At 48.0% G+C, this 15795-nt stretch overlaps 1 protein-coding gene across 2 annotated transcripts in view; it reads left to right on the top strand.

Moving 5' to 3' along the window:
• The first annotated feature begins 495 nt into the window (after positions 1-495).
• PLD1 (phospholipase D1) overlaps positions 496-15795 on the top strand; it is a 137536-nt gene continuing 122236 nt past the window's right edge. Inside the window, exon 1 of one of the 2 annotated variants that reach the window (XM_054039303.1) lies at positions 496-567. The gene's annotated coding sequence lies outside the window, so the exon portion shown is untranslated. The remainder of the gene's footprint in view (positions 568-15795) is intronic. The other variant, XM_054039305.1, reaches the window with a different exon arrangement.

Raw genomic sequence — 15795 nt, 5'->3', positions numbered from 1 at the left:
TACACACACACACACACACACACACACACACACACACACACACACACACACACACACACACACACACACACAATATTCCGTTTATTGTCTATATAAACACATCAAGCTCCACATCCGTCTTTCTGCGGCTGAATCCTGACTCGGGAACACTCCCAATTATTGTTCGTAACCAGCTGTCCCATGGAGGCGATTTATTGTTTTATAGACACACAAGCAAGTGATTGTGTCTCGCCTGCTGCGCTGCGTGTGGGACCCTGTTCTCTGCATGCACAGAGAGCTGTGCAGAACAGCCGTGCGAGAGAGAAATCCCCACCTTCAAGCACCCTTCTCATGCGACCGCGCCTTGAGAAACTAAAAGCCAAAGGCATCTCTATTGTCAGAGTTCTTTCAAGGGCCCTCCCGCATAGTTCAGCACCAGGGCACAGCTGGAACCTTGTGGCCCCGCCCCAGCCAGGCTACCCTCCCTCCCGGGTGTATGGAGACAGGCAGCGCTCAGTACAAGCCCATTCCATGCACAGAGAACTCTGGAGACACCTGCCCACACACGCAGACCTGCGCTGGGCACAGGTAACCCCAAATTCTTTGGCAGGGCACACTACATGAATGAGTAAATGAGCTAAACTACTTGGGATTTTGGGGGGTGGGATTCTGCCTGGCATAAAGTTTCTTCTGCTTTTGGGTTTTGGCTTAGCTGCCTCTCCTGGGAGTTTATTCCAGCCTCTTTTGAGAGCTCCCTAGTTTGTTTATTTTTAAAAAAACTTTAGCTCCGTCTTCCCAATGCTGCTTTGTGCCGGAGGCATTTGATCCTGGCCTGTCAGCCGTGCAAATTGTATGTGATGGCTCATGGATGGATAATATGTAAAAGACATAACTTTGCAGTCATGCCCCATTGCTACTTTCATAAAGCTCTTTGTGCTATTCCCAGTCTGTACTAGACTGTGGTTTGGTTATAGTCTAATTTGATCAGCATAATTTAAAGAACCAGGAAGTATTCAGTTCCTAATGTAGGAGCTTTGCATATATAATATAACGATCTAGTGCTTCCCCTCAAAATTCCAGTGCTTCCCACCTGCCAAATGCCATAAACAAAGTAATTATAGCACTGCTCCCCTTTGATTGTGCCTTATATGTATCATTCTCCAAAACTATATTGAACAAATATTTGGCTTGCAACACTAAACAGTAAGAGGAAAGGAAGTGAATTAGAAAAATATTATGCAAAATAGATTGCTGCTATTGCAGTTTTAGAATTAATGCAAAATTGCGGTATGTGCTGTAACATCTTTGAACATTTGGGTACACTAATGGGACAGGGTTGCCCCCAATTTAGCTCTTTTCTTTAGCAATAGTTTGCTGGCTTCATGTTTAAACAGGACATTTTATTTGTCTTTTAACAGTCAGTTGCAATGTGGTCTACCTTTAGTTTAAAACTACTTAGGTATGATCTGCAAACAGTGCTGTGTGCCTGGAGATCTTGTCCAAACTGGGTTTTTTTGCACTAAAGAAAATCTAATTTTTCTTGCGATACAGAAAGCATTCAGTTGAGTATTTGACCTCATAGCCCTTTGCACCCCACTGGTTCACTTGCTAAAGCAGTGGAGCAATTTGACCAGGGTCTTCTTGTTGAATCCAGGTAAACAGTATGAGCACTGCAGGCATTTTAGTGAACATTTTCTTGATTATTTGGTATTTTGCTGGTAGTAGCAAGTAGCTGGAATTGTAAAGTCTGGAGAAGTTAAATTTCTTTGATCCCTAATGAGTGAAGTTCATGCTGGCCAGAAAGGCTGGCAGAGTAGGGAGACATTGTCTCAAATACCCCACCCTGTTAGCAGGTGCTGATTCTGCTGTGAAAATATAAAGTGGGTTTGGCTGACTTACTGCTGTACCTGGTTTATTATCCCATCTGTAGGTAAGGGAGGTGGAATCAGCCCTCAAGCAGAGAGAGTGAGTTTGGGAAAGAAAGGACCCTAACATCAGCTAAGCCTGAATTCATTGGTAATGGTGAAAGGTGTCCAATGTCTTGCAGGATTAGGACCTTAAAGAATGAAATGCCAAATTCTGCCCTGGGATACACACTTGTAACTCCCACTGAACCAAATGATGTTCTCGGTTATACCTTTGCAACCCCAGCCAGTGAGTTCCATGAGACTTGTGTACATGTATCCTCGTACAAGAGCAGAAATGTGCCCTGCCCAGGTTACGATTCAACCCCCTCTGGAGGAGAGTAACTACGACTTTACCACTGTAGTCAAAATATCTTTGTATGCTTCTCTGACACCTGTAATTTTAAAATAAAGAAACTTATTGGGCCTTTTCATTTCTAGTTTGTGTGTTTAGATGCACAAGTGTTGTGGGATTTGCTGCATAAGCTTTGAGTTTCCAGTTAGAAAGAAGTGATCTCCTATTAACTATTACTAGGAATTTCAAATAATGGATCCAATAATAAAATAGACGTAAGTTGCTTTACAATGGTACTACAGGAATTTAGGAAACAGGAAGCTCCTTTATTAGGTATTGTTCTCACATGCAGTATCCTTGTGAGTCTGATTTCATTGCATATCTGTTTACATTTGTGACTTAACTTGAACACATCTTGTGAATCAGCTACTTCCTGATATGAAATCTATATAGATCCTCTTTATCAGTAAAGAGTGGTATGCTTTCAGCGGGGACTTTAAAAAAAAGACCTTGTCACATAATAGGACCATGGAGCATTATGGAAGCAAACGAAGAGGTTTGCTATTTGGCTGTATGGATACAGTGAGGTTGAGATTTTAGATTTATTTGTTCATGTTCCCTTGATTCATTCTTAAGAGTCTTAAATCTCATCGCAGTGCAAGTGTGCCCCGTCAACGGGAATTGCACTCACAGGCATTGAGATTGATTGGGTAGTCGTAAGGCAGGTAAAATTCCTGTTGACTTCACTGGAAGTTTTGTTGCATAGGGACTTCAGGGTTGAGTCTGTTGAGACGTATGTATACTAGCTGAACTGGACTTTAATTAAGGGAGTCTGTGCAGCAGCATACAACTAGAGTGAACCTCCCATGCCCCCTATTTGGCCAAAATCCACTCCCCTTTCTGGAAAACACACTCCTTTTTGAACTGCTGAAAGAATAGCGGGAGAGCTTAGAAGAATCCTGCAGATCACAAGTTAATCCTCACGTAAGTTATTTTGACTAGACGACCACATGCAGTTCTGAATAGAACTCAGCCCTGAATCTGACTCATAACGTGAGCCAGGAAATGTTTGGATAGGAAAAGTGGGGGAGGGGTTAGCAACAGGTATCTTTAGAAGCAGTTCTTTAGGCAAGGTTAATGCAAATTCAGAGTAAACTCTACTAGTTTACATAAATATGTGCTTGAAAAGAAGCCAATAACGACTCCTTGATTGTAAGCAATTGCCTGTCCTCCTCTTTATATGAAGTTCAGAACACCTCACTGCTCTCGTCTGGAAATTCCAGCCCCTAGAATCAAGACCTGTAAATGTGGAGTAGAACCTGATCAAACATGTTGTTCACATGTGCCTGCTGCACTGGACAGCTGGCAAATCTTAAATAAATGGCCTATCTTCAGTTTATCTAGGATAATTGAATGTCTGCTGTAATCCTGATCTGTGGGATGACAAAAAGAAAAGTGATCAGAAGCTATTTCATTATTATGTAAATCTCACCATATCAAACAAAGAATCCATCTCTGGGTATGCATCGAGGCTGCTATATGTTTCAATTATAGTTTTAATTGCTTACCTTTGGATCTAATTCTGCTTTGTCTAACCTTTCACACAACTATATGGCTTTAGGTAGAGTTACAAGTGGTAAATCAGAAGATAAGTTGGCCCTTCTCTTGTGCTTTTATTTATGGATACGGTGATGATGGGCATCTTTAATATTGTGTGTCATAAGAACTAATAGTTGTAGCTAGTGATTTATATTACCATTTATGTTACCATTTCTTGATCTATCTTTGAAATAATTTGCTGTAAGACTGATAAGATACCAATTGCCAACTGATAAGGTGCAAAAGCAGATGAAATGCAGATTTTTTTCTGTGTGTTTTTGCCTTCAGTTTTCCCCATGAAAGAGCACTGGGTGGATCAGCTAGGTAAATGGGTGTTACCAAACATGTACACAATCTACTGCCCAGTGCAGTATTTACCTATGTGCCTTGGATAAATACTTGTGCTTCATTATTTCCTTTAGAAAGAAATCCTGGAGAAGGCAGTACATTCTGTTGTGTCTTCTTAGTGTATGCCCAACGCCCCTCAGGTGGCATGTGACCTGGGCATCTTGGTCTGCCACCCAAAGCTGAAATTTTATATATATTTTTAATTCTCCAATTTTTCCCAGATTTAAGGACAGAATTAAATATATAAAACACACCCAATGTGTTGTTTTAGGGTCTGTGAAACTGACATGCTGGTAAGTCAAAATATAAATGGCTGTATGCAGTTTTTGTTGCTTTCTAAATATTTAATCACTCTGCCCTTCCTCTTCTGTGTGTTCTTGTCCTTTCACAGGGCTTGATCTTGCACCTTTGAAGTCAACGGGCCTGATTCTCAGTCTTGTTCACTCACTGTGAAAAATGGGTGCACCCAACCTAGGTGTCAGGGAGCAAAGAATTCTTTTACATTGGCTTTGCACTGGTGTGAATGAGGACACAAGCAGTGACGATTTAGGCCCAATGTCAGTTTTACCTTTGACTTTAATAGTAGCTTGACTGGGTCTATAATCTTCTGTAGGCTTTTGTGTGTGTTGGTGTGCGCACGTGCCAAGGTGTAAAATTATTTGTTTGAGACTCTGCTTGCAGACAGATTTTTAAACCTCCTTGAAGGAAAATAATTTTTTTTGAAAGCTCCTTATGATGGGGAGGTGATTCTACTTCCTCCTGTTTTTGTTTTGTTTTGTTTTATTTATCTCCTTGACCTGGAGGCTCTTTGTTTCAGAACCCAGTGCTGTGGAGGTATTCACTCCATGCACCTACTCCTCCACGCACCTACTCCTCCTTCTCATGGAGGCTTTCTGATAAAAGGAGAACCCAGAATTATATGATTCTATGAAAATTGCTGTATTTGCCTAACTGGATGTAGGGTGACCAGATGTCCCAATTTTATAGGGACAGTCCCGATGTTCAGGGCTTTGTCTTATATAGGCACCTATTACCTCCTGTCCTGATTTTTCACACTTGCTATCTGGTCACTCTATTTGGATGGCATTTCCTCTCTCTCCTCTTCACAACGTGGGAGGTTTTTAGAAAGGTCTTCAGGAGTTGGCTGGGACTCGGTGCTATTTCCTCAGCTCACTCTGGGTCTCTTCAGTGCTTTCTGAAAATAAATAAATGTAACAGTGCTGCTTTGTCAGCCCGGCTTGTGTTTCTCTTTGAGCAGACGTGCTTTTGGGGGGCTCATTTAATCCCCTTTTTCTGCTGCAGTCACTCCTGTGTATGATTCCTGAAAAGAAGTTGATGCTAAAAAGTGCTGTTTTGGAGCAAAATTAATGGTCACCTTTCTTCCTCTCTTCCTAGCGGTTTGTTCTGCTCACGTGGCAAGGGAGGGTTTAGGGTTGCCAGGCATCCAGTTTTTGACTGGAACGCCAGGTTGAAAAGGGACACCGCTGACCAGGCTGTTAAAAGTCCAAATGGCAGCGCAGCAGGGCTAAGGCAGGCTCCCTGCCTGCCCTGGCTCCATGCAGCTCCCGGAAGCTTCTAGGCACAGAGGTGGGCAGGGGGCTCCATGCGCTGCCCCCACCCCGAATGCCAGCTCTGCAGCTCCCATTGCCCAGGAACCGCGGCCAATGGGAGCAGCAGGGGGCACTGCGCAGAGATGCTTGGCCGTGCCTTCACCTCGGGGCCAGACATGGCAGGGCAGGCAGGAAGCCTGCCTTAGTTGTGCTGCACCGCCAACCGGGAGCCTACTGAGGTAAGTGCCTCCTGGCCGAAGCCCGCACCTCGAACCACCTGCTCCAGGTTAGAACCCCACATCCTGAACCCCCTCCTGCACCCCAATTCCCTGCCCCAGCCCTGAGCCCCCTCCTGCACTCCAAACCCCCCAGCCCCAGCCCAGAGCCCACACTCCCAGGTAGAGCCTGCACCCCAACCCTCTGCTCCAGTCCTGAGCCTGCTTCTGCACTCCACACCCCTCATTCCCAGTCCCACCCCAGAGCCTATACCCCCCCTGCCAGAGTCCTCACTCCCTCCAGCACCCCAACCCACTGCCCCAGCTCTGAGCCCCCTCCCGCACTTCAAACCCTCCAGCCCCACCCCAGAGCCCACACTCCCAGCTAGAGCCTGCACCCCATCCCACACCCCAACCCTCTGCCCCAGCCCTGAGCCTGCTTCTGAACTCCACACCCCTCATCTCCAGCCCCACCCCAGAGCCCATACCCCCCTGCGAGAGCCCTCACTCCCTCCAGCACCCCAACCCACTGACCCAGCCCTGAACCCCCTCCCGCACCCTGACCCCCTCATTTCTGGCCCCACTCTGGAGCCCGCAACCCCAGCTGGAGTCCTCACACCTTCCTGCACCCCAATTAAAGTGAATGGGGGTGGGGGAGAGAGAGCGAGCGACAGAAGGAGGGGGGCTGGAGTGAGTGGGGGTGCAGCCTCAGAGAAGGGGTTGGGTCTTGGGGCAGGGGCGGGGCAAGGGTGTTCGGTTTTGTGCAATTAGAAAGTTGGCAACCCTAGGAGGATTGCATGTGCATAAGTGACAGGGGTGTAGCATTACTCTGCTAAGCCCAGGGGGCATAGATCCCCAGACTAATGTGACCATGGCCCTACTGTGCGGTCTCTACACTACAGGGAAACTGTGTTAGCCAGAACTGTTTTTAAAGATGGTTCCCCCAAAAAGTGCTAATATGGTTTCTCTGACCTGTTTCAGTAGGGACCTAATCTACAGAGTTGGCCCAAAAGAACCTAACATAGCTAGACCTGGAGGACAGGGATACCATGGTGCCAACTTTATGGGGAAAATCCTGTTTTAAAACTCTTCTGGCTACTATGATTCCCCTGTAGATGAACCTGGGTCTCACTCTGGATTGGGCTTTGTTTACCCTGGCCTGTTGCACTACTGTTACCAATGTGGGACCACCTGTGGTGTTATGGTAAATAGCTTCCTGGCAGGGGTGCTGTAGGACAGTGGTTTTCAAACTTTTTTCCTGGGGACTCAGTTGAAGAAAATTGTTGATGCCCATGACCCAGCGGAGCTGGGGATGAAGTTTGGGGTGCAGGGGTCAGGGCTGCGGGGTGGGGCTGGGAATGAGGGGTTCAGGCTGTGGGAGGGGGCTCTGGGCTGGGGCAGGGATTTGGGATGAGGGAGGGGGTCAGGGCTTGGGGCAGGTGCAGGCGGGTGCAGGCTCTGGGGTGGGGCCGGGGATGAGGGGTTTGGGGTGCAGGAAGGGGTTCCAGGTTTGGCGAGGGCTCAGGGCTGGGGCAGGAGAGTGGGGCGCATGGTTGGGACATGGACTTACCTCCAGCGGCTCCCGGTCAGAGGCACAGCTAGGGTGCAGAAGGCAGGCTTCCCGCCTGTCCTGGCACCGTGGACCGCGCTGCGCCCCGGAAGCGGCCAGCAGCAGGTCTAGCTCCTAGGCGGAGGTGCGCAAGCAGCTCCGCGCGACTCTCGCCTGCAGGCACCGACCAGTGAGAGTGTGGAGCAGGTGCTCAGGGCCGGGGCAGCCCGCGGAGCCCTGTGGCCCCCTTGCCTAGAAGCCGGACCTGCTGCTGGATGCTTCCGGGGCACAGCGTGGTGTCGGAAAAGGTAGGCACTATCCTAGGGTTACCATATTTTAATTTTTAAAAAGGAGGACACTCCATGGGGCCCCGCCCCAACTCCGCCCCCCCCCTGAACGTTCCGCCCCTTTCTCCTCCCCCTCCCCTTCTTCCCGCGAATCAAATGTTCGCGGGAAGCCTGAAACAGGGAGGCAGCAGGTAGGCTGGGGCTGGGGCGGGGTGCAGCGTAGCTCAGTCCGGCCCTCCTGGCTGAGCGGCTCCCTTTGGCGGCCGGCCGGCCCAGGCCAAGAGGCTCTGGCCTCGGTGTCTCCCGCCCGGCCCCTGGCCGAGCACCGCGCCGGCCCCCGGCCCAGCACCGTGCCAGCCCTGGCCCCAGCCCCCAGGCAAGTGCCCACGCCCCCGGCCCCGGCCCCCGGCTGAGCACCGCGCTGGCCCTGGCCCCCGGCCAAGTGCCTGCGCTGACCCCGGCCCTGGCCAAGTGCCCGCGCCCCCGGCCGAGCACCGCGCTGGCCCCCGGCCCAGCACCACGCCGGTCCCGGTCCCCAGCCAAGTGCCCGCGCCCCCGGCCCCCGGCCGAGCACCGCACCAACCCCGGCCAAGTGCCCGCGCCCGCGGCCGAGCACCGCGCCGGCTACCGGCCCCCGGTTGAGCACCGCGCCGGCCCCCGGCCAAGTGCCCGCGCCCCCGGCCGAGCACCGCGCTGGCCCCCGGCCAAATGCTCGCACCCCCGGCCCGGCCCCTGACCCAGCACCGCGCCAGCCCCGTGCCCCTGGCCCCAGTCCCTGCCGAGCACCGCGCTGGCCCCGCACCGCCGGGCCCTCCCTCCCTATTTTCCCGGACATGTCCGGCTTTTGGGGATTTCCCCCCGGACGGGGATTTGAGGCCCAAAAAGCCGGACATGTCCGGGAAAATCTGGACGTATGGTAACCCTACACTATCCTGCCTTAGCTGGGCAGCACCGCTGACAGGACTTTTAATGTCCCGGTTGGCAGTGCTGACCAGAGCCACCGCGACCCGACTCAGTGCCTTACATGCCGCGACCCAGTAGTGGATCATGACCCACGGTTTGAAAAACACTACTGTAGGATGATAATAGGCATTTCATCCAGTTTTAAGCCAGATAGTCCTCCTTTTCTGTGATTATGTCCCCTGTCAGGTACCGAAACAAAACTGACATGGTTTTGCCTAATATCATGGACGGGGGACACCATTTTGAAGAGCATACCCCTCCATTTCCACTGGTGTGACCTCGCACATACCATGCGTGTGAGGTCACGCCACTGGAGTAGAGAGACATGCATTCTAGGCCTTGCTTATGGGGGTGGGGTAACGCTTTTTCTGGAAGTACGAGAAAGTTCAGGATTCTGGGCATGTGGCAGTGGCCCTTCTAGATTATTATACATAGAAAATTAGAAAACTTTAATTTTAGGAAGTGCTTGATGAGTGAGAACAGTATATGTGGATTAACGAACAAAGCCTGAAGGTTGCACTGGCTTGGCTGTCTCTCTTTCTGTGCTTGAACACAGATCCTAGTGTCAGGAATGAGTTGGCTTCTGCAGGTATGTGAAATCAGAAACTAAGAATGTTGCTAATAGCCTCTGTGGTTTCCTTCCCCCAAAATATAGAGACAATAACAGTCATGGGAACATACCAGGTTCCTTTCCCTAGGCACATAGATTTGAAAAGGGACATGTTTAGGACCTGGACCTTCTTTAGATCACAATGGAAAAACTGTGAAATTGTAACAAGGCTGGATAAAAAGAAAACAAAATAAGAGCAGCCACACTGTTAGCGATAATGGGCAAAGGCTCTGCCACATGCTCCAACAGCACCTGTATTATGTCAGCAGCAGACTGACTTCAAAGCTCTCCAAAAGTACTTCCTATCCACAAAAAAACATCCTATACCAATGGTAAGTCTTCAACAAGTGTAATCGAGAATCTGGAGAAAGACAACATCCGCGTATTGCCAAATTGCACAACACGATTAACTCATGCAATTACCAAATCTTAAAAGGTGAACTGTTTTGGTATAGATCAGTAATAGGGCTGAAAGATGCAGGAGCTTGAATGAGAAAGTTCAGAAAACCCATACTAGCTCTACCAAGAGCTATAGGCATGTGCAAAGCTAGTGTACAAGCTCACATCCAAATGCAGAGCATAAGTGGAGCAGATGCAGGCAGCACCAAGGCTCACAGGGAAAACATGGAAAAAAAGGAAAAATGCACCAAAATTTGTGCAAAAGCAATGCCCAACTACAAAGCAGAGGAGATAAAATGTAAAAGAAGACCCGTGGGTATTATGGAGGAAAAACATGCTTATGGAAAATGTCCCAAATATGGGATCATGTGCAATAAATGTGGCAAGGGAAATCATTATGCCAAAGCTTGCAGGCAAGAAAAACAAAGAAACAAAATGTGCCGTATTGAGGAATCAAACAATTGAAAATAAACAAAGAAACCTAAAGCCCTACTAAAACAAGACACTCCACTCCACATGCTTCTCCCCTGGGGAAAGGATGAGAGAACAAACAACAAAGAACAGATGTGTAATCATGTTGATTACACCACTACTGGAAGGCGCTCTGATACTACAAGTGATGAGTGCGGTATTAGAATAAAATAAATGAGAACAGAAATTCTTTCAAGAATACATCGGAGCCATTCTGGAATAGAAGACCATAGCTGGAAAGGCAGAGATGCCATAATACTAGCCAAACATGACCAAGGAGATCACAGAACTGGTGAGCAGTTGTGATACCTATGGGAAATGAAGGCCAACTGGCCAAGCAGCAAAAAGAGAAATGAAATTACACAGTATTCCCAACAGACCTTGGAGCAAAGTAGGAACGAACCCTTTCACTGCAAACTTGTACTTCTTGTAAGTGGATGAGCTGTCAGACACTACCTCAGTGACCATCATAGACAAAGCAGTGAAGCCTTTTAGCAGGCTTGGTATCCTAAACTATATAGTTTCACATAACAGTCGCCAGTTCATTTGCAGTGAGTTTGTGCACGTTACCCAGGAATGAGAATTCAGTCATATCACATCATCACCATACCAGAGCCGGTCACGAGGCAAAGCCAAATTGGCAGTTCAAATTGCTGAGGCTCTATTAAAGTAAGCTGCAAAAAGCAGAGAAAATACAGGACATTCTTGAATGGAGAATGTCTCCTGCAGAAGGTATGAATAGCAAGCAGCCTGGTACAATGGTTGATGTCAAGAAGCACACTTAACATGGTGCCCCAGCATTATTACAACTGGCAGTGGTGGAAGGAATAACAGACAAAAAAGGAAGAGACACGCAAAGGCAAAGCCTACTACACTTGACTAGCTACAACCAGGAGACCCTGTCAGGATCAAACTGTTTCCTCAGAACAAATCATGCACCTGGAAGCAAACTACATCTGTTGAACAGACAAATCCTCGTTCATATTACGTAACGGGGAAAGGGTTTATATGACACCAAAACCAGAAGTACATTAATCCACTGTGAACAGAAGACAAAACCAGGAAGTGGAGAATGGTGAAATATGCACTCCACTGACACTTGCTCAGCAGGACATGGAAGAAAACACAGGCTGACAAGCCACCGATAGACGTTGGAATAGACTCTCAAAACACACTCCCACCAGAAGAGCCAAGTTCAAGAGAATCTCCTGTTATCTTAAGAAAAACTCTCACTCCCTCCAGCATCCAACCACTGCAATGTATAATACTAAGGCAAGAAAGAACCACCATCTGAAACCCTGAGGAAAATACCTTAGTTGCAAAAAAGTTAAGAGTTAGATAAGTTTAAAAAATCAATTTGTTATATATATGATGATATAGACTTTAAGGGAGTTTAATAGAGTTTAATAGAATGTTAAGTTAAGCAGGTTATGGTGTTCACGTTTAATTTTACTATCTGAATTGAGTGTGACAAAAGGGATGTTATAATAAATAGCTTCTTGATTGGGAGCACTGTGGTATGATTATGTAAAATAACTTGCTGAACACTACTTACAGGAAGTGCTTGATGAGAAAGAGCAGTCAGTATGGATTAAGGAACAAAGCTTGAATGTTGCACTGTCTTTGCTCTCTCTCTTTTTAGGTACACCAAACGTGGTAGCTACCATGGAAATTCTATTGTGAAGAGACCAGGTGTCTTAATTGTGTCTTCTACACCTGTTCTGATTCTTAAGTAAGAGTGTCCACAGATAAAGTAAAAAAATCCAGCCTGGGTTCTATTAAATAGTTTTTGTGGGCCCAGAGGGGAGATAATTTGCATCCTCATTCCCATCCCATCCCAATCCTCCCTCCAGCCTGGCCGGTCTCCAACTCTTGCCTAACCCAGAGAGGCTTCGATAGGGGATGGTGTTGTGAAGACAGCAGAGCTGCCCTTCCACAGAGAATCCCCCTTCTGTGCAGTCCCACTGGTTTGGTGCAGAAGTTGGGCAAATCACAAATGGAAAAAAGTCAGGTAGAGTCTTTTCCATTCTGTGGGCCCAATCCTGCAAACACATATTGCTCGGCATAGTGCTTACTACCATAAGCAGTGGCATTGTAGTTGATTGTAACACTTACGATTAGAAAGCACTGCACCTGGAAGTGTTTGCAGGATTGGGCACATTGTCAGTAATTCTGTAGGCTGAGATTTTCAGAACTGGATTTGGATGCCTGATTCCCCCTAAAATTAATATTTCCATTAAAATTGAGGGGAAATTCACATCCAGATTCCTAGGGCAGCTTTACATTCTCTGCCACGGAATTTTTTTTCACTTCTAAGATTCTTAAGATTTCTTTTTAAGTCCTCGGCTCTAGTAACCCCCAATATGGACTAAATCTTTGGGAAATTTTAAAAACGTAGCAGTGGAGCTTGTATTTTAAAAACACATTGCTATAAATATTTATATTTTTCATAGAAACCTGCAGGATTTGAGAGAGAGAAACAGTCACTACAGAGTAGGTATGCGTGGGGTTGTCTGCAACGTCCCTGTACATAGACCCTCCGCGGACTGCTCACTCTTGGCATCAGGGCCGGCTTTAGGCCGATTCCCCCGAATCAGGCCCCGCGCCCGCGCCTAAGAGGGCCCCATGCCCTAAAGAAGAGCGCCTAACTTAGGCGCCTTTTTAATTTTTTTACTCACCCAGTGGCGGTCTGGGTCTTCAGCGGCATGTTGGTGGCGGGTCCTTCACTCGCTCCGGGTCTTCAGAGGCATTTCGGTGGTGGGTCCTTCAGTGCCGCAGAAGACCCAGAGCGAGTGAAGGACCCGCTGCCGCCGTGCTGCTGAAGACCCGGACAGCCGCCGGGTATTCGAATCGGGCCCCGCACTTACTAAAGGCAGCCCTGCTTGGCATTGACCCTAGTGTGCCTTCGCCATTCTTGGAGAGAGGCAGCCTTTGACAAATGAAAGTCCAGCGAAAGGAGGGGCGAATATTTAAAACGATCTTAGTGTGATTTGGGGCTAATTTAAAGGTGGGATGGGGAGGAGGAAGTCTGTACAGGAATCTGCAAAGGCACAATATATAAGTTTGGTGGGAGCTTCATTCTAAAGATGTTTCAGGGAAATCCTGCAATATTTTTATTTCCCAGCCAAATCACCTTGGACCAGAATCTTGAGCCCTTACTCATGCTGGTGAGCCATGATTCATGTAAGCAGTCCCAAAGGTTAAATGTAACACCCCCAGACCCTAGCTGCTGGTAGGTAGGCTTGAACCTGGGACCTCTGAGTGCATGAGCCAAGGGCCATAGGCCTTGTAACTAAGGCTGTAGAACAGACTCATTAATCTCTCTCTCTCTAAGTGGTCTCGGTGCCACTAGATGGGACAGAGCACCATACCCAGGAGGTGTGTGGGTTACATAAGTACTTGTGAGGGTGCGGAAGGGCTCTGTGATCTGGCCCTTTTGTTAACTTTTGGGTAGGTTAGAGGAAGGATGATACAGTGGTTAGTCTGAGACTTGGGAGATATGGTTTCAGTTCCCTACTCTACCACAGACTTGCTGGGTGACCTTGGGCAAGTTACTTAATGTCTCTGTGCCTCAGTTCCCCATCTGTACAGTGAGGATTATAGGACTTCCCTACCTCACAGGAATGCTGTGTGGCTGAATATATGAAAAACTGTGAGGGGCTCAGATACTGTGGTAATGGGGAGGTGTGTAAGGATCTGAGATAGACCTGCTGACTCCACTCAAACCCATTGCTGCTGTTACTTTATTATCCTACTGACACCCTTCCAATCAGCTTAATAATGTGCTTTTTGATTAAGCATCTTATGTCTAAGAGGAGGGAGCTAAAGTAGGCTCCTGTCAGCTTGTCTTCTACAAACTGCAGAGTTTGTACTTCCCTAGAGTTGCTTAAATTGCAGCAGAACAGCTCCTGTTGCTCGTTAAGCTATGCTTTATCTTTGGACATTTGCTGTGCCCCTCCCCAGATCTGAAGGCTAGTTTGGTAACGTGGCCGGGCGTTTTCCAAAGGGATTAGTTTTATCTGTTTCATTTGATGGTGATTGGTTACCTCTGTTGCTACAGCATAGAATGTGAGTCAGGAAACAACCAGATGGTGGCATCCAGGTGTTTATGTAACGATGCAAATATGAGCTGATTGCCAAGGAAAATCTTTTCTCTTCCCCACCCAAAGGCAAATTAGGCATGAGAAAATAATCATAAGGAAATTACCTGGAGTAAACCCTCAGCAGCAAATGCAATTTCTTTGCCTTGTGCTTATCTCCTGGATAGTTCATTGTGGTTCTCAGATGCAGCCCGCAGTAGAGCAGAGAGCAGTGTTGAGATACACCACCTTAGCGGGAGATCAGGGAAGAACTGTGCCTCAGGTCTGCTTGCTGCCATGAAAAGCCACTCAAAATCAAGCCCAAAGTCTTTGACTTTAATATGTGTTCTTACAGGGAGGGCATTTAAAATTCTTTTCAATGCCAGTTTGCCATGTGGTGTTGGATACATTTAAAATATAATTAGGAAAGGAGCATAACCAAGTGGAGTTCCCGCCTTGCTTTGAACAGTGTACACACACTGTACACATCTTTATTATAGCTAGTTGCAACATGGTTTTTATTCTGCAGAAAATAAAGAAAATGTCAAAATTTCTCATGGAAAAAATTCAACTCTTTGGCAAAAAATCAAAAACGGTAATATTTTGGCCAAAACCATAAATGTTTCAATTATGAAATGCTGCTGTGGGGTCTCATGGGAGTTGTAGTTCGAGTGCCTTATGCTCCCATTCTCTTCTATGGCCTTGGCTACACTGGCAATTCGCAGCGCTGCACTTGCTGCACTCAGGGGTGTGAAAAAACACCCCCCTGAGCGCAGCGAGGGCAGCGCTGTAAAGCGCCAGTGTAATCAGCGCCTGCAGCGCTGCACGCTCTCTCGCAGCGCTGCAAGCTATTCCCCTCGGAGAGGTGGAGTACTTGCAGCGCTGCGAGAGAGAGCTCTCGCAGCGCTGGCGGCGCGACTACACTCGCGCTTCACAGCGGCAGCGCTGTGAATCCGCAAGTGTAGCCAAGGCCTATGTGTTGCACTCCCTCGTTGGAGTGTATCTCTCAATCTCCCAAATGGTGAGGGGAAAATTTGGTGCATCATGGGAAATGTAGTCTGGCTGGGAGTCCCATTGATAGAGGAGAGTCGGAACATGAGAAAACTAAACTTAATTTCCTATGCGGCACCTTGGCAGGATAGCCCAATTGAAATATTTTGATATTTGGGTACTTGCTTTCTGTGAAAAAATGGGGGTAGCTCAGCGTGCAGGGAGAGGGATAGCTAGGGACTGTGCGGGCAGGGGGGTAGCTCAGGGTGGAGGGAGAAGGATAGCTAGGGGCTGTGTGTGGACGGGGGGGTAGCTCAGGGTGCAGGGAGAGGGATAGCTAGGGGCTGTGTGTGGACAGGGGGGGTAGCTCAGGGTGCAGGGAGAGGGGTAGCTAGGGACTGTTGGTGAGCAGGGAGGTAGCTAAGGGTCCAGGGATGAGGATAGCTAGGGGCTGTGTGCGAGGAGGGGGTACCTCAGGGTGCAGGGAGAAGGGTAGATAGGGGCTGTGTGTGGGCAGGGGGATAGCTCAGGGAGAAGGGTAGATAGGGGCTGTGTGC

The sequence above is a fragment of the Malaclemys terrapin genome, chromosome 9 (assembly GCF_027887155.1).
Source record: "Malaclemys terrapin pileata isolate rMalTer1 chromosome 9, rMalTer1.hap1, whole genome shotgun sequence".
Taxonomy (NCBI): domain Eukaryota; kingdom Metazoa; phylum Chordata; order Testudines; family Emydidae; genus Malaclemys; species Malaclemys terrapin.
This window is presented reverse-complemented; position numbering and strand designations above follow the sequence as displayed.